The sequence below is a fragment of the Halichoerus grypus genome, chromosome 12, assembly GCF_964656455.1.
Source record: "Halichoerus grypus chromosome 12, mHalGry1.hap1.1, whole genome shotgun sequence".
In the NCBI taxonomy this organism is placed as follows: domain Eukaryota; kingdom Metazoa; phylum Chordata; class Mammalia; order Carnivora; family Phocidae; genus Halichoerus; species Halichoerus grypus.
In genome coordinates, this window is record NC_135723.1 from 69,255,150 (window position 1) to 69,271,902 (window position 16,753).

At 37.7% G+C, this 16,753-nt stretch overlaps 2 protein-coding genes across 4 annotated transcripts in view; one reads left to right on the forward strand and one right to left on the reverse strand.

Annotated features, from left to right (window-relative positions):
- IMMP2L (inner mitochondrial membrane peptidase subunit 2) overlaps positions 1-16,753 on the reverse strand; it is an 861,167-nt gene that overhangs the window by 409,817 nt on the left and 434,597 nt on the right. The gene's annotated exons all lie outside the window — the stretch shown is intronic.
- LRRN3 (leucine rich repeat neuronal 3) overlaps positions 4,530-16,753 on the forward strand; it is a 34,728-nt gene continuing 22,504 nt past the window's right edge. The window contains exon 1 of the mRNA XM_036106389.2: positions 4,530-5,029. The gene's annotated coding sequence lies outside the window, so the exon portion shown is untranslated. The remainder of the gene's footprint in view (positions 5,030-16,753) is intronic.

Consider the following 16,753-nt stretch of genomic DNA (forward strand, 5'->3'; position numbering starts at 1 on the left):
ACTCCCCTTACATCATGCTTCTAACTTAATTAAGAGCTAATGTGCTATCAGAATTAGACTACAAAGGACCATGTCACTGAAGATCTTCTCAGTACAATGTCAGCCCCTCCTCATCAGGGGCCCATGCATAGTTATTTAGCTTTCTGAGCATACCAACTCCCTTTCCAACCAGACACTGCCTTTCTTCAGAGCTCTGTTTCTCAAACAGAGCCAGCAAATTCTTTCACTAACACTGAACAACCATAACTTTATAAAAGCATCCACTGCCTAGTGCAAAAATTCATTCCTTTCAATTCTATACTAATCATATATTATTATATATAATGTAATATAATATAAATATATTTTATATATTGATTATATTATATATAATTCAATACTAAAAATAGTATTTTATTTTTAGCATCCCTTGTTGCTGACTGTATTGAATTGGTTGGCTCAGTCATCGATCAAGCATTCATTTATTTTACAAATGAATATTGAGTGGCTTGTAGTGTAAAAGAGCCTTGGCTCTGTGGGCAGACAGAACTGAGTTCAAATTTTTACCCCATTATTTCACAGTTTTGGTACACTGGGCAAGAAACCTAACTTCTCTGAGCCAATGTTTCTACACTGTCAAATGGGGATAAAATATCTATTTTATGTTGTGGAAATTCAATAACTTTTAAAACATACACAGTTAGTATTCAACAAACATTGTTTTCTCTATGTTTATGTAAGCTATGGAGCTTAAAGATGAATAAAATATAGACCTCTTCCAGGAGACTCTATAAACTAAAAAGGGAAATGGGCCAAATTATAGAAACAATTGTAATACATTTTAAAAAGTGATAAATGGTGGGGGGCGGGATAAAGATTGCGATTGTGGGTCTAATGAGAGATCATATCTTGTTAGGGGGCCAGAAAAGACTTCACAGGGGAAGTAGCATTTGCACTGAGCTCACTTATTTAGGACCAGGTACAGGTAGGGGCCTGAGTGGAAGGTAGAAGGGACATTCCAAACAAAGCAGAGAACTGGAACGGATGATGATGATGGTAATTACAATGACAACAGTGACAATAGCCATAATGGCGAGGCAAACATCCATTCAAGCTTACTATATCCCAAGTACTTTCCTAAGCTTTTGCACAATTAACTACATTAATCCTCGTAACATTCCTAGGAAGAAACTGAGATACAGAGATGTTAAGTTCTTGTTCAGGGTCACAAAGTGAGGAAGTGGCAAGGTAAGCTCTCAAACCCAGGTAGCCTATTCCCAGAAAGGGCACTCTGACCCTCTACCCAGACCACTCCTCCAACGAAAGTGAACAGGAAAGCAATGCCCAGGATTCCGTGAAACAAGAAACCTTCACAAATTAATAGGAACTTCAACCATTTTTTTTTTAAAGATTTTATTTATTTATTTGAAAGAGAGAATGAGAGAGCGTGAGCATGAGAGGGGGGAGGGTCAGAGGGAGAAGCAGACTCCCTGCCGAGCAGGGAGCCCAATGCGGGACTTGATCCTGGGACTCCAGGATCATGACCTGAGCCGAAGGCAGTCGCTTAACCAACTGACCCACCCAGGCGCCCGAACTTCAACCATTAAATCAACAAATAAATACTTAATTGTGCCCCTATCGTTTATTTGATGATGAAGGCAGAACTTTTTCAACATAATATAAGGGCTGTAATGATTCATTTATGTTTTAAAATCATTGCAATACATTTTCATTAGAACTGAATACTCCTTCAGGAAACCCTGTAGATGTTCACTGCGAGGCAGCTGACATCCACATCCACATGATACAGTATATTTGGAATGTGAAACTGCTCTGAAGTTTTAGTGGGTTGTAAAGGCAAAAACTTGAGAAAGAAAAGAAAAAAAGGAAAAAATGGAGATGGGAAAAGAAGAAAAAGTGGAGATTTATCAATTATCCCGTAGATGGTAGGGTCCATTATTGCTCTCTCTGGCCATCTGTGTGCACTTAGACAAGTTGCTTGACCTCTTGGGACTCAGGGTATTGGAGTCTAAAGAGTCCATGGTTCTCATTTGATGACTATTCACAATTGTACTAATTCAAAATCGCTGAAATCCTTACTCAGTCACGGTTTAATGTTTTTATATGGCACTTCATTATAAAGATGTGATACCTAAGTAAGTTTTTAACATGTCTTTTTGGAGAGCTACCTTTCATATTTCCAGTAAACGGCTGGTAACTGACAATCACCTGAACATATACTGATTCTAGAGGAAGCTGCTCATGCTCTTGCAGCAAGAAGAAAACTACAGCCAAAGAACAAACTCTTCACCCTTTTCATACAAAGCCAGAGTTATTTTTCGCTCTCACATTACAATCTCACTTCTAATGTTCCATGATATGAAACTGATAAAAATGAAATCTTTTGAATTTATCATGTGCCTACAGCAAAAGGACAATTGCAAAAAAAGCAATCTCATCCCCATATGCCGAAGAAAAGCTAAACAATGAGTGAAAACAATTTCCTATGATATAGCATAAGGTAGCATTTAAAAATATTCAAATTTCACTAAATTAAAACTTGGATTTTTCTTTCATTTCTTAAAGAGACTGAAATTTAAAATATTAGGTATGATTGCTGGTTTCATTTATAAACCAAGAAAGTGGTTTAATCATGTATCTGATTATCACCACTTACTTTCATTATGGAAGTACATTATAATTGGTTTGATTACTGAATTTGTCAATTATACAGCCAATACCAATCAACCAAAATGAAATTCTTAAGGAACCAAGAATATAAAACGAAAGTTCCTTTCTCAAATAATTATCACAATTTTATCATAATTCTTCCAATACATGGAAATGTAATCCTGCAGATGTTGAAATGACATGGAATACATAAGGAATTAAAGCTGGAGAGAGTAAAATCGAGGGAAGCATACTGAGGATGATTATTACTATTATTACAAGTACACTAAACTATATGTAGACACACTCCGTCTCAGCATCCCCAACACTTGACCATAATCCCTACCATTCACAGAGCAACATTTACAGAGCAAATGCCACAATACCTAGTAAAGAATAAAGCCTTATAATACACTTTCTGAAATGAGTGTTAGTAGGTTAAGCAAGAAACTACCTTTGTCTCGAACTCATTTTTATTCAAAAGACTAGCAACCATTTGAATAAATTTTTAGAGAAGGAAAAAATAAAGCACTTGAGAACTTTAAAAAAAAAAAACCTACAGAGCGGGAATGTTTAGTGGTTAGAAACAAAGCTAATGTCTTTATAAATTTCCTGGTATTATGATTATAATAACTTAAAACTATTGGTCTATGTCATTTCAATAAACACTTAAGGAACAATCAGATGTGAAGCTTCCCCCGCCCAACTAGATCTATTAACATGAAAATGTCATTTTTTTTTACTCCACTAGAGGGTAGTCTCTCAAAACCAGGGCTTGGAGCCATGAATTTAGCCTGTTTTTGACCTGTTGATAAATTAATCCTCATGTTCCAGTCTTCTCAACAAGATGTTCCTCTAGTATACTAATTAAGGTTGTAAAACATGCATTTTTAAAATTGCTGTCTATTTACTCCTAGGTGTTCTTTCAGAAATATACACTGCTATACTTTCCTGTGTTTCTTTTTTCAATGTCTGATAACTGGATACGTGTTTTACATATGTGGTATGTATAGCACATTTTTCTGGTAAATATACATTCAGAATTTGTAAGTCTAAGAATAAAGGGAAATAATTTTCTCGAGGATTTAATTTATTAGAGTTGAAATACTTCCCCAAAAGTAGTAAAACATACCTCCTAAATACACACACAGAGAAATACCCACACAAACACCTTGACACATGTATCCATTCATCTGTGGCTGTCAGATTAATTGCATCAGCTATAAAGAAATGAATATAATTGGAAATACTTATTTTTTGAAACACCCCCTCATATGCCAATGTTGTGAATTATAGAGAAAAAAAATACATGCTTTATTTTAAAAATGTGGTCAATCCAGATAAGAAATCTCATGGCTTAAAAAAAAAAAAAAAGTGCTATTGAACAGTAAGCACATACACTAAATTAAGTAGAATCTACAGAAACCCAAATGCCACTCCAAACAGTTTCAAGCTACTCTTCTTAAATAATATAGCCACTGGTGAACTTTACAGAGAGAGAGTCAGAGGTGCTGCATCTCCCCCAGGTGTTTTTAATATTTGGGAAATCCTTATTTGTAGCACACCCTGCTATTTTCAGAGAGAAAACACAATTTCTCTGGATGAATGATAACCTAAAAATGGGAAAACTTGTCAAAAATTCTTTCCTCTCAAAAAAAAGGGGGGGGGGAAGAAAGGATGGAGGAAGGATGAAGGAAGGGGGGGAGGAAAAGAGGAAGGAAGGAAGGAAGGAAGGAAGGAGAGGAGAAAGGGAGGAAGGAAGGAAGGAAGGATGAAAGGCAGGCAGGAAGGCAGGAAGGAAGGGAATGATACCTAGGAAAATATGCAAGCCTGTTTCATTTATTTGTATCCTAAGCAGCAGTGTCATAGAACAGACAGGTTGTTTCAGCCAACCAGACGGGAGCAGCTGCGAGTGCTACATCTTGGCAATCCGAAGCGATTGGCTCCTCTCTGGGGAGCGGAGGGTGTTCAGTTATTAATGACCGCTGAGCAGGCAGCACCATGTCAGTGTGACAACTGATCGGGTGAACGATGCACCACTAACCACCATGGAAACAAGGAGAAAGAAAGCCAGCTCCCAGGATCTCTCTTCACTGGATTGAGAGCCTCAGCCTGCCGGCTGAGAGAAAGAGTTCCGGAGAAAAGAAGGAGCCCTAGCTGCAGCCTCCTGCCTTCCTTTATATCTTAGAATACAGACATAAGCTCGCTCGCATGTGTGCCCACCTATAGTACATGTTTGTGTATACTTTATTACACACACACATGCACCTATTTACACCCGGGCAAGAACACAACCATGTGATTATCGCAACTGAAGAACTGAGGAAGCCAGCACAGAGGGACACGGAAGGTGGGGTATCACAGAAACTGCTTTGGCAAGGTAAGTTTAAAATATACATTTCTATTTAAATATGCTCTATTTCTTCTTTAGTTGATGCTTGGTTTGTTTTCTTTTTTTTCCAAACCTAAATTCTCCGTTGATGTTTTCGTCTTGTCTGAATTCTAAAGCATTCTTCTTTCCATTTTACTTTTGAGGAGAAATTCAAATGCAAAAGCCCTCTGGCTTTGGGTATGCTTAGCTGTGTTTGTGGGATTCTCCAACATGCATTTTACTAGCTTGAACGCCCATCAGAGGCTGTGAGTGGGAGAGAAAAAGCAGTGCTGGGGAGAGGAGAGAGAGGAGGGGGAGAGGGGAGAAGGGGACAGTGGGAGTGGAGAGGAGAGGAAGGAGAAGGGGGGAATTTTCTTTTTTTTTCTTCACATTATTTGTAATGAAAAGCGGATCACACATCATTCTGTATTTTGAAACCAACCCCCTAAATGGGGCATTTTTCTCCCTTTCACCCAGCGGATGGAGATTAAGGCAAATGGTGCTGTATGTCAAGAGCTAAAACCATTAAGCAGAGTGGCGGAATGAGCATATCACAAACAGTTATTGAATTTCTGCCAGGCTACATCTTACGGATTGGGGTAAATGACTTCCCTTTAATAACATCCCCCCCGCTGGTCTGAAGGGACAGTGCAAATGTCTGATTGCTAATGCAGCTGCAACCAACACACGCGAGGCAAAAGGATCCCATGAACCAGGAGAGTTCTCATCTTCTTTGGTAATTAACAGAATCACAGCAGGGTGGCTTTAAAGTACATTTGCTATTTCAGAAGATTTTTGTTCAAACCGACTACTATATTCCCTTTGCTGTTATTGAGCTATGTGGCTTAATTTGCCTCTAATTTATTTATTTTTAACAATATGTCCTTGTTTCCATGCCTCTAATTTTAGTGAGAGCAGGCTATGAATATGAGTAGAACCTTCCTTAAAATTTAGTGAAAAGGGGATAGTGTGAAGAAGAGAAAGGCAAGAAGTAAGGATTCAAAATATCTACCTAGGAAAATAGTGTGCCTGCCCTGGTACTATAAATATTACTCATATCCTACATTTCTCTTTAGTTTCAGAAGCAATACCTTTGAGACAGAATTACTCTCAGTAAACTATGAGCATCCATGTACCGATGATTCATGGAACACGGTGTGGGTTAATTTATACTTCCAGTCTTGTAAAAGGAAGCCAGCTACTTAGAATATGCTTTCAAACAGACAACATCAATTGAGGATGTTCGTGGAAACATTCACTGCCTCCTTTAATGGGTCCTGTAAAGACATTAAAACAAACCTGGTATTTGCATTTTGTCTTCTGGAGCTCTCTCTTCCCTTCCTTTAGTTTAACTGACCAAATAGTTAATGGAGTCTGCTTCTTTCCAACCGCACGGTATTTTTTTTTTCCCTTACAAATGTGATTTCAGAGTTATTATTGGTTTCCTAGTTTATAATATGGGCCAAAACCAAAAGACAATAACCAGTCACTTAGATCCTGACACTTTCCCATAAATGTGTCAAAATATGAGTCACTTTACAATATGTAAGAAGTCAATTAATTCCAGTGACCTTTGTAAATGATGACAATAAAACAGCTCTGACAACATGCCACTGGCTTTGATTTTCCCTCTGTAAAATGAACAAGTTTAAGAAGAGGTTTCCTGCTCAGAGAGGAAAACCAAAGGTGCTGAAGCATTAGCTCGCGGTATTGGCAGCCCGGCTCACTCTGCCTCAAACGCCACATGCAATCTATAGAAAAAAAAAATGATTTATTACAAAGAGGAAAAGGCGTTTTCTTTGCTTTCCTGCTATTCATTACAAGTGCTGTTTTTGCCACAGAACAGATCTGAGATTTCTGATGTACCTCCTAAGAGGAAAAGCTTGAAGCAGACATTCAGCCTCCCGATTGCAAACTCCTCGATAATGTACACTGCAGTATTGATTTCAGTTTTTCTTAGACCTTTTCCAGGGAAACTTTCCATACCAAACTCACACATACTTAAATCTGACAGAGCCTATTTTTAAATTGCAATCAGTGATACCTAAGAACAGTGGAGTCACGCTTTAACCTTGGTAAAGCTCACATACATATTTTGTGGATTACACAGATCAACACTGTGCCCACTTGAGTCTGAGAAATACAATCATTCCCGTCCCCAGTGTTGTCACCCCGTGCGCGCCAGTGAGTTTGGTGATCTGATCAGCATCTACCAATGCCAGATGATGGACACAGGAACATGCCTGGAAGACTTAGCCGTAGTCTCCCCAGTCATGTAGCTATGCCAGAAATAGCTTTCTGGCAAGACAAGCGTCGAAGGATCATCTTTTCAAGAGTGTCGCTTGTCACAGGCAACACACTGAGTTAGAATGCTGATGAGTAGGTGGAATTTTTTTCTTTGGTGGTGGTTGTTGCTGTTAATGGCTTCGTAAACAGTGTTATCTGCTTTCTAGGCCAGAAATTTAGGGACCTATGAAAAAGGTAATCAACTTAGGATTCATTAACTGTATTTTATTATTTCTTTGTTCTTTTTTACACCTATCGCTTCTTTTTTTTTCTTCCTTTTTTCTCTTTTGCTACAAAATGGGCTTGGTATTTTACTTCCCCCCGCCCCACTCTGAATTTTCTCTAGTGCAAAATTTCTGTGTGATGTGGCATGGTGATATTCATTGCAAACTAATTAAGTTGATCAGAAATGTCTGGAACCTGAGTTTAAAAAATAACACTTACGTAAGTTAAATGTTATTACTTAGGAGCCCCTGAAGATGATCACAGATGAGGTATCTGTTGGGGAATTTGAAGGAGATCATTAAGAGGAAGCTACTAGCATACTAAAAAAATGAGTCCCTCCTTCTAGCCTCAGGAAGGATGCCCCCAAAGAATAATTCAAAATAATGTAGCTCTAGCCAATCTGAAGAAACAATGGATCCATCTGCAGCCCACTAAAATGTTCCACATCCACCTGGTTCCGAGGGTTTAATCACTTACGTATCTATCACTCTTTAGTCCCATGAAACTAAATAAAGCAGGTAAACACTGGGCAATACATCAGCACAGCTTGTCCATGCTGTCAAAGATAAAGCTCTCCGATACTGGCCAGGCAGTGAGTACTTCAGAAAGCTTCAGTGTGTTGCCGCCGAACACAGGTCCCGCACAGAGCTCCGTGAATTCCTCCCTGCCTCTCCTCTGATAAAGTGATGTCTGCTTCGACACCTGGGAAGTAGGACATGGTTACAATTCTTCCTCTGACCGCAATGTAAAAGCAAATCAAATTCTAATATAAAGAAAGTAGGTGGTGCCAGAGGATAGAAAAAGTAATGGAGAAATAAAAATGTTTTCTTTAATATGATGGGAGGAGTGGAAAAAGATCTCAGTAGATGCTATTTAGAGGTCATTAAATACAGGGTTAGAAAAAAAGACAAAATGCTCATCTCAAATCTTTGTGAAGAAATATGGTACCCAGCCAGCCATCCACTATATTTCCATAACTGGGAAGTTTGTACATAACTGCTTGCCATCATGTTAATTTATCTTAGGCCACGATAAGGGAGGGCTTTTTCTTTTTTTAAGGTGCACATACACAGTTTCAGCATAAGAGAATGAGAAGGAAAACATATTTTCATATAATAATAGAATTTTAGGATTAAAAAGGACCTTTAGAAGATGGTCTAATATGCTCATTTCACAGGTTAGGAAACTGAGACACAAAGGGTCTAACATCTTTAGTCCAAATCATACAGTTCTTTATCAAGGCCTAGAGTAGATCCCTTTAGAGTGCTCCCTCCAGCACTCCATTAAAACTCCACCTACTCAGTCTTTCAAATACTTTTTTTAAAGAAAAAAGGCTTATAGATATGTGCCCCAAAAAAACCCACAAAATTTAAGGAAATGTTTATCAGATACTCAAGTACTTGAAAAGCAAAAGCAGGCATTCAACGCTAGAAGCAATAACCATGTGTTAAGTATATACACCCAAATATTTCAAACTGATCGTCTTTTGGATATAGCCCACTATGTTTTGTAAGGAGTCATAAAAATAAGAGCTTTGCCTTGTTTTTAAAACATCTTGATAACATTATTGCTACCCTCCAGCTGTAGAGATTCAACTATTGGTCATCCATTAGAAGTTTTTCCAGGAATTTTGAAGAGAATCCCCACCTCCTTTTTTACTGGGTTTCACTGTAATATTTTAAGGCATTTACATGTGGCCTCATTAAATCCAGTGTCCATTCTCAGGGTCCATGCTTGGCTTACATACCTCACTGGAAAACAGTGAGGACGTTCTCAGGATAGCAATCCCTACTTCCCTCTCTCCATCTCCCCATCCGGCCTTAACTTTTCATTTCCAAAGTTTGAGTGAGACTCTGTAGGCAATGACTTCTCCCCTTCATTTCACAGCCCTGTTTTTTTTCTTTCTGGCAAATTCTTCTTGGTTTCTAAATGTGCTCTCCAAATTTTGCTTAGGATAATAGTAATGAACTGGCTCAAAAACTTTGGGGGAGTAAAAAAGGATATAAAAAAGTAACATAATAACTGTGAATATTTGTTTAGAGCGATATTGTTTGTTTACAGAGCACTTTCTCAACAATGACATTTGCTCCTCACAACAATTTGGTAATGAGGTAGGTATGATGCTATCATCTTCCTTTAAGATTAGAGAATGAGGTCCCGTGAGGTTAGAGATTTGCCACAGGCAGGGACCTAACGTGGAGAAGTTAGGGTCTTCTGACTGCAAAGATGGGTACAGCACTGCTCATAGTACCTGGCACTTTGTGAGTCTTTTAGAAGCATAGACTCTCATTTTTCTGAACTCCCACTCTAGACTTACCCTTCCAAGTTCTATGTCCTTTGCACCATACCACTCTATGTGGGCAGATTTTTACAAATAAAAATCTGTACTTCTTAATTTAAATCAGAGCTAATGATATAACCGAGTTAAATACGAAAAACACAACATCTATTCTTGGAGAAAAAGATTGCGTGTTGTTCTACGCACTCATCTGTATGTTTATCTAACAGCATTAACGCTTTGATAAACAGTTGGCAAAGGTCTCAAAACTGGATAAAATGGAATGAGTAAGTTATTCAGGCAAGTTCCATGTTGCTGGAAAATTATGAACAAAGTCCTCAAAAATCACTTGATGTATCACTAATGGATAAAGTGTCAACATAAAAGCAACAACTTTGGCTTCTCCTTCCTGGTTAGTCTGTCTTGGGGAGATAATGACATACAAAGACCTCAATATGCCAGTAAGTATATTCACATTATTCTGAGAGCCCTCTAGGGGAAATCTTGTCTTTCAAAAGTAATATTGTCCTTGGAATAGGTGAAAATCCCTAAAACTCATGTACAAAAGGTTGTCATACAAAGTTTTATCTCCAGAAAGTGAAGCATTCCACAAATAATCAGCTACTCTATGTAAACATTTTTTTCTACCATATTTTTCCATGTCTGTATTGAAAAGGCCCACGGACTCCCCAAAGACCCACTGAATCAATTAAGGGCCTAGCATCAACAGGAAACCCTTTCCATTTCTGGAGGCCTGAAACCTCTGGGATTTAATTCCCTGAAGAGTAAGAGAGGAGGCATTGTTTCCTGACTTGTTCAATGCAGGGAGTCCAGGAACGGGTGAATGCAATGAGTGAATACTCCCCTGGGACCAAGCCTGCTAATGTGCCATGGACTAAGCAATGGCCATCAGGAAGGCTCAGGACTCCCAACACTTACAATGACTTAAATAATGCTATATTTTTTTTTCTTTTTTTTTTATTATGTTATGTTAATCACCATACATTACATCATTAGTTTTTGATGTAGTGTTCCATGATTCATTGTTTGTGTATAACACCCAGTGCTCCATGCAGTACGTGCCCTCTTTAATACCCATCACCAGGCTAACCCATCCCCCACCTCAGTTTGAACCTCAAATGTTTGTTTCTCAATGTTTGTTTCTCAAATGTTATATATTTTGACTACTGAAAATATTTAAAGAGGCTTTCTTTTCATTGTGGTAGAGAAGATTGATTTGTGCTTATTACAAGTTTTCTCTAAAATTTCTCTAAAATTACAAAACTGAATTAATAAAATGACTGCAAAGAAACAAAGGCAAATATTTTGGTAGATTCATTCCACAGGAGTAAAATTTATCCATAATATCTTACAGTCTCATAATACTGAAAGGTCAAGGCATTTAAATTACATTGTCAGCTAATTTATGCTTTGCTTTTGTTAAGAAAAAAATAAAAACTCAAAAAAATTTTAAAACAGACATGTATTTTTAGAGATACAATTCATATTGGCCTTTGTATCTCCCTAGAATATTTTTCTCATCACTATATTCATATGCCCAAGACATGGTGGTCTTATCATCGTTTGCTAACAGTGTCTCTGGGCTCTACATTGAATTTTATTTTCATTAAAAATTGGTCACTCAGAATCACCAATTACTTAATCTGTTCCACAAAGAGTATATGGAACCACAATGGCCTTTATTGAAATTTCAATAATTGCAGGGGGGGAATTTGAAAATACATCTAGACAGATCATATTTTGATTTCTACAAAGGCCAAGGGGATAATGGCCTTCCACCGCGTCTGCCTAAGGACTGAGAACAAAACAATAAAGTAGGCAAAATGGGGCTCAGTCTAGGTAACAATGCTGTATCATTTAAGAGAAAGTGCAATAGGATGGAAAGAGAAAAACAATGCTACCACCATTTGCTGGGGGGGGAAAAAGACATTCTAAGCACATATAAGCCTTGGAAGCTCTAGTCCTAGTAATTTTTGAATGAAAAACATATGCCATTATAAGATAGGAGCTTAGACTGTATTCATCCAACAAGTCAATATCTTGTGTGACTAGCTGAACTGATTCACTTACCAAACACATAATTTATATTTTTTCCTGTTTTGTAGTTTATCACCCACTTATTTTTTTACACAAACACTACAGCTGCTCAAGGAGTGTCATAAGGTGATGTTCAGCTAACTTTTTAAAATCAGTGAGGCATTTGCCAAACTACCATTTCCATAATCAGTTACTTTATTTTTAATGAGCAAGCAAATTTCATGTAAACATCCGAGGCTCATCTTTCATTTACACTATAAATTGTATCACAGCGTGCAGCTGTTGGACAAAACAATCAAGGAAGTGAAGAATTAACTGTCTTTTGACATAAAATACTTTCAGTAGAGACCTTAAGAGTTCAGATCACATCATGTCTTCGACAATCCTTTACTGGCTAAGGGACTGGTCATAATATTAGCAGATCTCATTTTTTACATATGGGTGTTTTCTGTGCCAAACATTGTGCTAAGCACTTCGCATGTGTTTTCCCTTGTAATTCTCATAATAACCATGTGGAGCAAGTACTGTTACTAACCCCACTTTACAAATGAGGAAATTAAGGCTTAAAGAAGAAAAGCAACTTGCCTCAACTAATGAAAGGCAGACCAGGAAAAGGAACCTAGGTCGGTTTGGCTCTAAAGAACATGGCTTTTGTGCATGAGGCCAACACTGCCTCCTGTTGGTACTACCTAAACACAGCTCATCCATGCTGCCTTCCGGCATCAGATTCTCTATCAAAACATAATCATTCCATTTATCATCTCCTACCATGCATTCTGCTCACACGAGGATATTATCTCTGCAAGATTCATTCCTGTTTTCTTTTTGCTGTTGTTGTTTCTGGAGGAAGAGTGATGATTGACTTATTTATATGTGGGTATCACTATTTGATAAACTAAAATGATTTTTGCAGTTCGGTTCACAGCCAGACTTGAGACCTGGCAGCTTATAGTTCTCTTCCACTATCTTTCCATCAGTAGAGTCCAACATGCTTCTTTACCTGTGGCCATGCACCGCAATAACTGGCGCAAAGGAAAAATGCAAAGCTTAGCTTGTAAGTCTTAATTTTCATTATTTATACCAGTCTGTCCACAGCCCTAATTCTAATCTGTGGATCCTTCCTTACTCATGCATTCTCTTTTAAACAAGAAGCATCAAAACAGTGAATACTTGATTTCACTGCTAGTATGATCATCAATTTTCAGTGAAGTTCATCAATCCTTCTCAATATTAATAAGCTTATAGCTCCGTAAAGTTAATAGACAAAACCTGTTTTTCAAACTGAATGTGCTGAGCCAAACCTAAAACTTCAGCAGAAGTGTTCTACTCCAGCTGTTTGCAAAACTTCAGCATTTCTCACTGAGTGACCTCCTCAAAGAGCTGTCTGGGGAGTCCTTCAGTTTGACTGTCCTACATTAAAAAAGCTGAATGTGAAATTAAGTACAAAATGTTACTAAGGATTCTTCCCATGATTAGGAATGGGGTTTCAAGAGCTCATGTTCATGTGTATTTTCTTTTCAGAACAAAGATTTTTTTTTTTTAAATGTAAGTAATTGGACAAATGAAAAATGAACTTCAAGTCTGAGGTGACAGACAGCTAAGATATCCATGCCTCATGAAAAACCTAATTCAACACATGTAAGAAATAAAGGATGTGTATAATTTTAGATTAAAGTTTTGGATTTTTTTTTTCCTACTACTTCTTACATTCATACACGACAATGAGGAGCAGAGGAGAGAGGGGTTGCCGGCCAACAGCCTTTCAACATTTATCACAGCCTGGGTCCTGGTTAAGTTCTTTCACACCTCATGTCACCGAAGCGCACAGCCCCACAAAGGAACAGAATGAAGAAGCAAATGTCTGACTCCAAAACCTATTCTATTAAAACCATGTTATTGTGCCTCCTACACCACATATTTCTTAGAATAAGCATAATACATTTCTCCTTTGAGAAGCATTTTACTTTTTATGCAGAAGCATCCAACAATAGGTTCCTTCTATAGTTTTAAGCTTCTCAGCAAAGATCAGAAAGCTTATATATAATTAAGCAAACTTGACAGTTTTACCACCTGGTGCCACCTGATAGTATTTCAAGAATGACAGAATGAATACTTAACATAACTCAACTAACCTAAAATAAAAGTATTACTTGTGGATTTTTTTTACTCAAACATTCTCATTAATCTGTGTAACTTCAGAAATGTAGTGTGTTTAAAAAAAAATCATGGTTGAAGTCCAGAAGGACTTATGAACAGCTAACATCTTTATCATTTCTTAGGGAATGCAAATCCCTAACAAAATAAGAAAATTTTTCTTTACCATGAATATCTTGCAAATCGAACATACAGAACAAGATTTCAACCCCATCTTTCATCCCTGAATGTTGCTTATCAGATCTGGGAAATATCTGAAAACTTCCTTCTATTTTTAAATATCGTGTACACCTAGGAAAGATGATGAACACTTACAAGTTTAAATCTGCCCATAAAGAAGTTTTCCTGTCTAGAGTAGTAAACTCCTTGACTGCCACGTCCTGCCTCCACTCCTTTCCACACCACACTGAGGTAATGGTATATTGAGTTCTTAACCTCACTTAAGCAAGGAGCTTCCTGTTTGACATAATCATGTTAAATTATAAATCAGTGTGCTACTCTACTTTACTTGATTGAGATGTCTATGAATCTTTGAAAGGAGAGATATTCTAAGGTAATATACCACTTAGGCATTCATTTAGACATGTTCATATCATGGTCATTTACTCAATCACCACGGATACAGGATAGTCAATAAATGGAATCTCAAGAATTGATAAGGAATGATGTATGTATGACACAGCGAAGAGAACCAAATCTGTCTATCTGTCCATCTAAATTCTCCCATCTTAAGAGGTACCATGCTGTCAAAATTTTGGAAGGCACCATATTCCAAAAGTATTGCTAACACATTCATTGTTTAAATGTTATATATATGTTTGTATATTTTGCTTCATTTTTAATGTGAAAGCAAAATTTATTAGGCTGTCTCTGATGAGCTACATCAAATTCACTTGGGCGCTTATTTTTAACATAGAATATTAGAATCTCTGGAAGAATATAAGAATCCCTAGTGATTTTTTTTTTTTTTTTTTTGGCACCAAGTTTCAGAACTGATGATTAAAGATTCAGGTCCTTTTTCTTTGTCCATTGTCTGCCACTCTTGTTTCAGGTTTGTAAAGTTTGTTTATTTGAGACAATTAATTGCCTGAATCAATACAAAATATTCATAAAACAGGTACACTGTGTTGTGTTTTCCCCAGAGAAGACTGGGACTAGGATATGGCTCAATGAGTTAGGGATTTGATAAGGGATCTGACAGACATTCAAGCGGATGCTTTTAGTAATATGCTTGTAAGTCTGTGGTATCGACGGTCCCTGTCTCTACTGCCATTCAGTCATTTCTTGGCTCTCAGATAATGTCTGTAGCGTGGTAGGGGGGAGTATATACCAGAAGTGGGCAATACCCTTTATTTCCCACATGTTCATGAACTCCTATTTTCATGTACTATACTACATTTTACGTGCAACTGCGCTGAGGGTCACCCAGAGGCTGCCCACTGACACCATTAATGAATGAATTCTATGCTGCCCATTGATTTGCTTTCAAAGATCATTGGCTAATATAAGGAGTCAGAACTGGTATAACAGAATTGTCAAACTGAGAGAGATTTTACAGATATTAGGTCACTTGCTCAAAGGGACTCATTACTTAAATACGTAAGTAGAACCAGAAACCAGGTGATTCAGTCCCTGCCTAGTGGTTATTTCACAGCCCACACTGACTGTCGTGGTCGGGTTTCAAAAAGATTGGGCCCATATGCTCCTATCAAATCATTTTCTTAAGCACTGTTATGACCAAAAGTGCCCAAAGTCAACTCTGTAGGGAAATTCAGCAGTGCCTTCTCTGTGAAGGGCCCATATATGTACAACCTCTTAGCTGCTGGGAGTCTCGCAGAAGTCCAATTCATTCTCCAGCCACTTTTCAAGATGCCTCTTTGGAGTGGCATTTTCTTGACAGTAACACGTTGCTGCTCTGCATCAGGTATATGAAGTATTTGGGACTGGGGTTTTGAATATGTGCCCTAAAGCAATTTTAGCTGAAGAGTTGTTTTGTTTCCCTTTTAAGTCACGGAAAAAGAGAGAGAGAGAGAGAGAGAGAGAGATTCTTAAAAGGAAAAACACACAAAATGGCAATGATACAAAAAGTTTCATATTTATCCAAAACAGAAATAGAATGATCCCAGTTCTTTGTGCTACTCCATTGGAAATTTCTTCTCTTCTTGGACATTCCATCTAAAATTTAAAAGGCTCCGAGCCTATTCCACAATAATCCTCTTTGCTGGGACCCTAAGAAACTTTATAACACACACAAAATAACTACAATCTCTGAAATTATAAATCTCATTGCCAAGTTATTTTTGTGAGCTTTTATTAAGACCCTGATGTAAGTTTCATCCCCAAAGAATGCATAGTCTAGAAAAATGGGCACTCAAGCCCCTGAGTTGTTGCATTAAAATTTTTACATTGTTGGGGTGCCTGGGTGGCTCAGTCGTTAAGTGTCTGCCTTCGGCTCAGGTCATGGTCCCAGGGTCCTGGGATGGAGCCCCGCATCGGGCTCCCTGCTCCGCAGGAAGCCTGCTTCTCCCTCTCCCACTCCGCCTGCTTGTGTTCCCTCTCTCGCTATATCTCTCTGTCAAATAAATAAATAAAATCTTAAAAAAAAAAAATTTACATTGTTGACAATCACATGATCTTCTTCAGTACCACTGTGTCCATTTATTATAGTGATTTCATAGAGATAGTTCTCATTTTTCTCTCATGTGAAAAATCCTCCTTGTGAATACAAATGA